General features: G+C 37.1%; 1 pseudogene; it reads right to left on the bottom strand.

The window, feature by feature from the left end:
- Positions 1 to 2124: 2124 nt before the first annotated feature.
- LOC116864765 lies at positions 2125 to 2436 on the bottom strand (annotated as a pseudogene).
- Between the last annotated feature and the right edge of the window lie 6515 nt (positions 2437 to 8951).

The following is an 8951-nucleotide window of genomic DNA, read 5'->3' as shown; positions in this document are numbered from 1 at the left end:
TTTGTTCATTAACATTTAATGTAATTATGGATATAGTTCTTGTTAATATACTATCTTCATAGTTGGTTTTTATTTATCTCATTTATTAAACATTTCTGATTTTTTTCCTGCCTTCTTTGAGGTAAATCACATTTTTTATATCCTATTTCTACTCCTTTTAGTATTTAGATTTATATCTTTGGGTTGTATTTTTATGCTCTATCTACAGCAGTGAAGTCTGAAATAACTGGAAATCTTCTGTATCTGTTCAATCCAATATGATGGCCTCTAGAGATATGTAGTTACATAGCACTTGAGATGAGGCTAGTGTAACTTAGGAACTGAATTTTTAATTTTATTTAATTTTGACTAATTTTTGCCTAAATTTAAATATCAACATGTAGCTACTGATTACCCTATTGGACGGTATAGCTTCAGAGTTTACAATATGAATCTTAAATTCATTATAGCCTACCTTCAAATAACATTATGCTATATTGCAGTTTAGTGGGGGGTTTTGCCATCTTTTTATCCTTTATGCACTTCATTTCTTATATTTTAGTTCTATATATGCTAAAAATCCCTAAATACATTAACATATTATTATTTTCTTTTAAATGCTCTGCAGTCTTTTAAAAATACACATAGATATAAATACAGATATAGATTGAAAGGTCTTTTATATTTTCCCAGGTATTTACTTTATTTTATGCCTTTCACTCATTTCCTGCAGATCTGGGGTTTCATTTGGCATCCTTTCTCTTCATTTCTGAAGAACTTCATTTCTGAAGAACTACTTTTAACATGTCTTACATGTAGGGCTGCTGGAGGCAAATTCCCTGAAGTTTTGTTCTCTGAAATGACTTCATTTGCCCTTTTTTGTAAAGGAGAGATAGATAGATCTATATATAATATTCTTAGGTTGAGTTTTGTTTTTAGGACTTTATGTTATTGCTTTGTCCGATAATATATTCTCCAATTATTTTTAGTGGTAAATCAACCATTATGCAAATTATACCATTGATGATAATGTCTATTTTTTGCTGACCACTTTTAAATTATTAAATTTTGTTTTGCAATTTAGCTATGATGAATTTAGGCATGCTTTGTTTTGTAGTACTCTGCATGGGGTCCACTGAGTATCAGATATGGCTTAACATCTTTCAATAATTTGGAATCATTCTCTGCTATATTTTCTTTACATATTTTTTTACCCTATTCTCTATCTTCTTTTTCTTCACTCATGGTGGGTTTGATATTGTCCTACAGATCTCAAACACTTCTCTTTTTTCTTTTACTTTTTTTTTTTTTGCTTTAGTTTGGAGGCCTTATATTGCCCTGTTTTGTTTTGTTTTGTTCATTTTAAACAAGAATTTTATTTAAACAAGATGCTTGACTTGAATTGAAAAAATATCTAGGAATCTCCTTTTAGATTAATTGATTCCTACTTAAGACAGATCATGCTGCGTGTTACAAATGTATACAAAAAAGTTATAAAATTGTCCTTGGTTTTATAGTGATAAATGAAAAGCATTGAAGTTCTCCAATCAAACAAAGTATGCAAGGATTTTTATGTTGTTCTTTTTTGTTTTGCTTTGAGAGCAAAATAACTTACTGAGATATAAAGACAGGAATTGAATGCAACAAATGAAGACAGGGGTATTTTCATAAAATCAATATTTTTCCCTATCTCATCACCATTTGGTGCTGATCAAAACATATCATTGGCCATTTAGTTAAAAAAAAAATGCAAATGTTTGGGGCACCTGGGTGGTTCAGTGGGTTAAAGCCTCTGCCCTCGACTCAGGTCGTGATCCCAGGGTCCTGGGATCGAGCCCCACATTGGGCTCTCTGCTCAGCGGGGAGCCTGCTTCCCTTCCTCTCTCTCTGCCTGCCTCTCTGCCTACTGTGATCTCTGTCTGTCAAATACATAAATAAAATCTAAAAAAAAAATGCAACATGTTTGTGTATATACACCAGTTACTTTACGTGCAATAAAGGAATGGGAAAAGGGAAAATGAAAGAATTAAGAGAACTCTACTGTAGTAGTCAGGATGTGGTAGAAGCAAATTGCAGTTTTCTTATTTAGGTTGTCCTTTTGGTCTGGAGGACCAGAGTTCTGGAGCAAAGTAGCAGATTCCCTTTTTAGTAAACACTCCCTGTTTGCTGCTAGAACACATCAATTGTATCTTCATCCTCCATCTCCAAGTACGCAGGAATGTCTGTTTCATTGATTGGCTGCTCATCCCATTGGCATCTGATTTGCCTCATTGATGAACCTCATTGATAAGCCTATTGTTCATAATGGGCTTTCATTAATTCAGTAAGTGCTGTGTGCCTCTTAATCTTAAATGGCACCACAGAACCATCCAGACACAACACCTTCAAATTAACATGATCCTTGCTCCCAAACTTGACTCCTTCCTTGGGCTTTTCGTCTGCCAGGGTATGTGCCATATTATCCCTGGCTGCCACTTCATAAAGAGGTCAGGCCCTCACCTGAACCAGCACACACAAGCAGCACCAGGAGCTCTATTGATCTGTCTTCCAAGATACTTCCTCTTTTCAGATTCCAGTCTGCTGTTAAATTAACTGAATAAGTCCTTCATTTATGATATTGTATCTTTTCTGGAATTTTCAATAGATTTGTTTAATATGTTTCTGCTAAAATCCCCCATCTCTTTACTCACATTGCTTACTTTTTCTGCTTCCTCCTTTACATTCCATGTAAAAAATTCCACATATTTTATTTAAAATATCTGATAATTCCAACATGTGGGCCATCTCTGGTTCTGCTTCTCTCCATATATTCTCTTTTGGACATGATTTACATATCTTATTTTTCATGCAAATTTTATGGCACTAAGGGTATTTTGTGTAAGTAAACAATACAAACAATGGATGTAAATCATATTTATTTCTAGAAAAGATCTAGAACGGAGAGCTAAATAAGTCTGGTCTCTAGTTGATATGTGTTTGGGATTTGTTGCTGCTTCAGTTTGACCACAGGCTTTAAATGTTTTGTAAGTGGAATTAGAATGAAATCCTGCAGACTCGGGGTCTGAGCCCTAGTGAGATCCATATATTTCTCTGCTTCTCTGCCCAGTGCTAGCTCTTTAAAACATGAAGATTTCTGCTTTTGTAGCACTTGCAGCTCTCCGTATTTCTAGGAAGTTTTCTTTGCGCTCTTCCAGCCCACTAAGACTTTGTATGCCCAGGAAGATCTTTCTCTTCCCAGAATGCCTCAAAGAAGTCCCTCTCAGAACACTGTCTCCAGCTTATAGAAGCTGAAATCTTGAGTTGAAATCAATCCCTCTCAATTCTCCTCCCCTGCCTTCTAGCCTGTGGAGAACTGCTCCTGAACAGTCAGTAAAGACCCAGGCAGTAGAATTGGTGAGTGAGTGCAGATTTATTCTGTGACTTCTCTAGGAGTCTCAGAATTCCAGTCTTTCTTGACAGCCCACATACAGGCCTTAAAATAATGTTAAAGATTCTGCTGCTTTTTGGTCTATGGAGAAAGTTTTCTTTTCCTGTGACTCAGCCAAGGAAAGTAGCTTTGTGTGTCTTTTCTCCTATGAAGTAATCACTGGAATTTGGCAAATTTAAAGAGTCTTTCAATGTCGCTTTTCTCAGGGACTCAGGAAATTAATTTAGTACCTCACATAAATTGTTTTGCTTGTTATGGTGAGAGTTACATTCTCTTTTAACTTCCTACTTCATAGGAATAAAGAGATGCAGAAGAGCAGGCTGTCCTGAGTGAAGTTTTCAAATTCTAGGTCTGTTCCTAATTTGTTCCTTTCTATATTGTTAAGCAAGTTGTTTTTTTAATCTCATTTTTAAAATATTTTATTTATTTATTTGAGAGAGACAGAGTGAGAGAGAGAGAGCATGAGGTCAGAGGGAGAAGGAGACTCCCCACCGAGCAGGGAGCCTGATGAGGGACTTCATGCCGGGACTCAAGGACCATGACCTGAGGCGAAGGCAGTTGCTTAATCAACTGAGCCACCCAAGTGCCCCAAGTTCTTTCTAAACTTCTGTTTCCTCACATGTAAAAAAGGGGATAGTAATGATACCCAACTTGTAAATTTTTTTGAGGATTATATGAGTTATATAAAGCACTTAGAGTAAAGCCTAAAACATAGTAAAAAGTTATATGAAGTCCATTTACTTTTTTTTTATTTGTAAGAGTTTTCTTCAGAAAGTATAGAATGTGTTCAAAAATCTCAGCAAGATAGAGGATCAAGATAATTACCCCCCCCCCACACACACACACATACACACACTTTGTAGATGGTGGAATTAAAAACCACTACCAATTATTAAAACAAAAGGTATTTCCATAAATAGAGTAGTGTTTAATCAACCTGAATAACACTTTCAAAGTTACTGGTGAGGTAGGTGCTTCATTGGTGGAATTAGGCACTTAGTTGAGTGGGGGAGAAAATATGCTGTTACATAAATTAAAACAATTGAAGGGGTAATCAGCCCCTCTGGCACTGAGATATACACTCTCATTTCTGGTATGTATACCCCCTGGAGTTGATGAAATATCCTACAGGGCAATGCACAGCTGATTCTCTTACCTTTCTTTATGTCATTCCTCAAGCAGCACTGGCCAACTGTGCCTTGTTCTCAGCTCCTGAGATTGTCTAAAATGAAAGAAAGAAGCTGCAGAAACCAGATGGAACATCTTTTTTAGTCTCCAGTTTTTCTCTCTTCTTAATCTCGCTCTTTAAAGTCTTTCCCTCTTCAGAATCTCTCTTACATTTTGTTACCATTGTGGTATCTTCCAGTAATTGTCCTGTTTTCCCCTCTCCCTTCTTCTCGCATACTTCAAGTCAAAATAACAATAAGTAATAATAATAATAGTAGTAGTAAGCTATATAGATTAAGAAGATGAATGAGTGCATGGTATGCTTCAATAAGTGTATCTTTTTTTTAAGATTTTATTCATTTATTTGACAAACAGAGATCACAAGTAGGCCGGGAGGCAGTCAGAGAGAGAGGAAGGGAAGCAGGCTCCCTGCCGAGCAGAGAGCCCTATGCAGGGCTCGATCCCAGGACCCTGGAATCATGACCTGAGCTAAAGGCAGAGGCTTTAACCCACTGAGCCACCCAGGCGCCCCCAATAAGTGTATCTTTTTTATTAACAATTATTCAAAAACTCCAAAATTGTGGGAAAAAATTAAAAGTGGGAAAGGGTCTTTAAAAATTAAAAGTAAAAAAAAAACCCCAAACCCCAGAATCATCTAAGTGAGGTCTAGCCTGTCAAAATTGCCGTCTGGAAGAACTGTGACTCTGATCCACAACTATATTTTCTTAGGCTTTCTCAGGCTATCCGGGGTCTCTCCAATTACTAAGCATGTGGTCAGCAGCAAGGTTAACATGTTTCCTACCATTAGGAGTACTGAAATACTCCATTTCTCTCAGCTTCATTCTCCTCTAACACCCCCAAACAATATACAACTCTGTCTAGCACTCTCAATCTCTTTCTCTCTCTCTCTCTCTCACACACACACACACACACACACCCCACTGAAAATAATACATCTATTCTGATGCACTTTCAGATCCTGTGACTGCTGGTTCAGGGAAGTATTTTTAGATAAGGGGCTCTTCCAGTATAAACAACAACTTATGCATAAGTCTGGCTCCATTCCTAATGAATTTGCTGAGAAACAACAGTTTTCAGGATATAGTACGCACATTTTCTGAAGGAAGAACTGAAAGTGGGCGACCTGTACTCCCTCCCATCTTCTCCTGTGCACTCTGCTAGGCAAGCAACCAATATTGGTCACAAGGTCTGCTCCACCTACCCCGCTGATGGATTGTTTTCTTTTTGCCTTGTTTTCAAGGTTGATACTCTCTGAGCCAAACAGACAGGCAGCTGCGGAGGACAGGAGCACAACTCTTAAATCCTGTAGATAATTGCCAAAGGCAGCTGAGTTCAGGAGCCCCACCTGTTAATGAGCAGCCAATTATTTCTATGCTTATAAATCACCTTTTAAACAAACACTAATAAACTTTGGCTACTGGTTACCATGGTAACTGACTATTCACAAAGGAGAATAAGACTACTGACATATGAACAATGGGTCAATGGTCCAGTATGTCCTGGGACTGCCATTTGTATTCCTTCACATGAAACTGTTACGTCTTAGAGCAACTTAAAATCACATGATTAAGGAGGCATAGGACATGATGAAATGCCTGTTTTTCCTGTCTAGCCCAGAGAGTCTAAAGGGAGTAGAATGTGTCCAACTTCCCACAAGCTATGGGAACAAGCTGCCCTAACTTGTTAAGTGGCAGTTCCTATGTATAGCCATACAGCTGGTCTACTTAGGCCACCTGCTGTCAGATATTTTATTCCCCAAAGCTTCCTAGGCTGCTGGGTTCCACTAGTCTGAAGAGGTTTTCCTAATATATTCAGTTTACTGTTGCAGATGGGTAAGACTATAGGCTACTTGTTAGATGCTCAGTAATATTTAGTGAGATGCAAGGAATGGTTTCAGATGAAAAAGAACATATTTTTGCTCCCAGCAAACGGACGGCACTTTCTCTCTTCTTTTAAAAGCACAGTGAGAAGGCAACCACCCGTGACCCAAAACTCTTTTTATAGTAGAGAAAGAAAACCACCTTCTCCCTTGAACTGGCTTTCTAAACTAGATACAGGGAAGCTCACCACAAGTGGTATGGGGTACGAAAGGACAGCTCAAAGAACCTGGTGGTTTCAGGGCATTAGTGAATAGTGACCTAATCAAGCAATAGAGCAACGTGATTATAATCATTTTGCCATGACTGACCCAGAAATGGCTTTTTACCCTGATTTCTGAAAGAAAACCAGTTTTCAATAGAAAATTGAATTGCTCATACTATAGAGAAGTTCCTTACCCTTCAGCAGGTGTTCAAATTGATACCTCTAACCTCCCAGCTGCCTGGCCTAGGGCAAAGAGCATGAGCTTTAGATTAGGATTTATTAGTATCATTACCATTTATGTGCCTCACTCAGCTGGAGGATCTAGGAAATGGATGTAGCTCTCCACAAATATATTGCTCCTTCTAATTTGGGGTGTTCTCTGTTCTCTGCATCCTATATGTTATGGAGGGTAGGGATTCAGAAGCTGCAGAGATTTATTTTATATACCTATAAATCTTATATATATCTAACTGAATGTATGTACGTGTTATGTTGGAGTTATGCATATGCCACTACTTGGAAATTTGCCTTCTCCTGCCATTGTTACTGTCTGTGAAGGAGCATCTGCTTCATGTTTGGCTACTCGTCATTCTTCCAATCTCTTATGCTTGCTAGACTGAATATTCAGATGAAGATTTAGAGTCTTTACAAAAGGGTGAAGATAAAACAAGTCCTGGATAGTATATTACAGAGGGTTGTTCACCAAATGAAATATCCTGGTAGGAGTAGGGTGACTAATTGGATAAAAATCTAGTGGAAGAAAAAAATGTAGGGCTGATGAGAGGTCAAAAGAGAATCAGTTATGTTGAAAATATTGTCAAAATTTAAACAATGCTTAGATGAGAAGGCAATCAACCATGTAGATTGTAGGGAAAAGTTTATGAAGGAACTTATGGCCATTTGGTCTTGCTCTAGCAGACTGGTGGCAAGGTTGGCAAGGTGAAGGAGTAATTTGTAAGTGTATGCATGAATGATTTAGTAAGAACCAAGTCATTTGAAACGTCAAGGAAAAGGAGGCTAATAGCCCATGCAGATAGGCATTTAACACAACCCCACACCCTCACCCCAATCCTTCTCTTCATTTGGAATACTCAAGTGGAAAGAGTGGAAACGGAAAACAGGATTCCAACCCAACTTGTTCTTCTGAATAGCTATGAGCCAATAGGCAAGTTGTTTTGGGGTCTTAGTTTTCATACCCTTTTCTGTATACTTTATAAAGGTATATGAGTTCATACTAATATAATTAATGTGTAAATCTATGAAAGGTGAACATCTCTAAATAAAATATCCATTTGAAAGACAATAATATTGCTAATGATAACAATGACCCCTCCAGTCTTTTGGCAATGGGCTAATCTCCTCAGAATTGTTGAGAAAAAAAGATATTCAATGAACTACATAGAGAAACTAAAACAAGATGCTCTAGATAAAACTATAAAGTGCAAAAAGAAGGAAGAATGGGAAATTTTTTTAAAAAAGAGATAAATAGATGTTAACAGGATAGAAAGAAGAATTAGAAGAGTCAGACGTAGAGTGGCAGAACTACTTCTAGGTAGAGATTCTAGATACCTGGTTCTAAGCCTGGTTCTGTCATTAGCTCAGTGATCTCAATCATGTTGCTGAATCTCTCAGACCAGAATTTCTCATCCACTAACAAAAATATCTTTTATCAAATAAAATTGAAAGTGGTACTTCAGTGTCTAAAAGCAGTGTCAAGTATTGTTTCTTTTGTTGAAATCTTTCTTGGCATTCTTTTGCCCCCATTCCTCACTGTGGCCTTGGATCATCTGTTTAAAAATTAAAAATTTTGAGGATCATACTCTGAAAACTAGGAACGTGGACGACATCTGATGGGTTACTTTTGAGATTAAAACAATCCTAGAAATGTTTGAAATCTGAGAAGGGAATCGATATGGATGTTAAAAGATCAACTGGAAAACGTAGCTGGTTGTTGACCAAGCTTATTGTTGACTGACGGGTATACCAACAAACACCTAGAAACAGTATTCACCATAAAAGAACGATGAGTTCATGAGGAAGGAATTTTCTCCAAATCAATATTTATCTTAGAAACATATAAGTGTACTGTTGACTCTTGAACAACATGGGCTTGAACTGTACAGGTACACTTATGCACAATTTTTTTTTATAAATACAGAATAGTGCTGTAAATGTATTTTTTCTTTCTTGTGATTTTCTTAATAACATTTTTTCTTTAGCTTACTTTATTATAAGAATATAGTGCATAATATACATAACATAAAAATATGTGTTA

The sequence above is a fragment of the Lontra canadensis genome, unplaced genomic scaffold (genome assembly GCF_010015895.1).
Source record: "Lontra canadensis isolate GAN:19392208 unplaced genomic scaffold, GSC_riverotter_1.0 scaffold6, whole genome shotgun sequence".
In the NCBI taxonomy this organism is placed as follows: domain Eukaryota; kingdom Metazoa; phylum Chordata; class Mammalia; order Carnivora; family Mustelidae; genus Lontra; species Lontra canadensis.
This window is presented reverse-complemented; position numbering and strand designations above follow the sequence as displayed.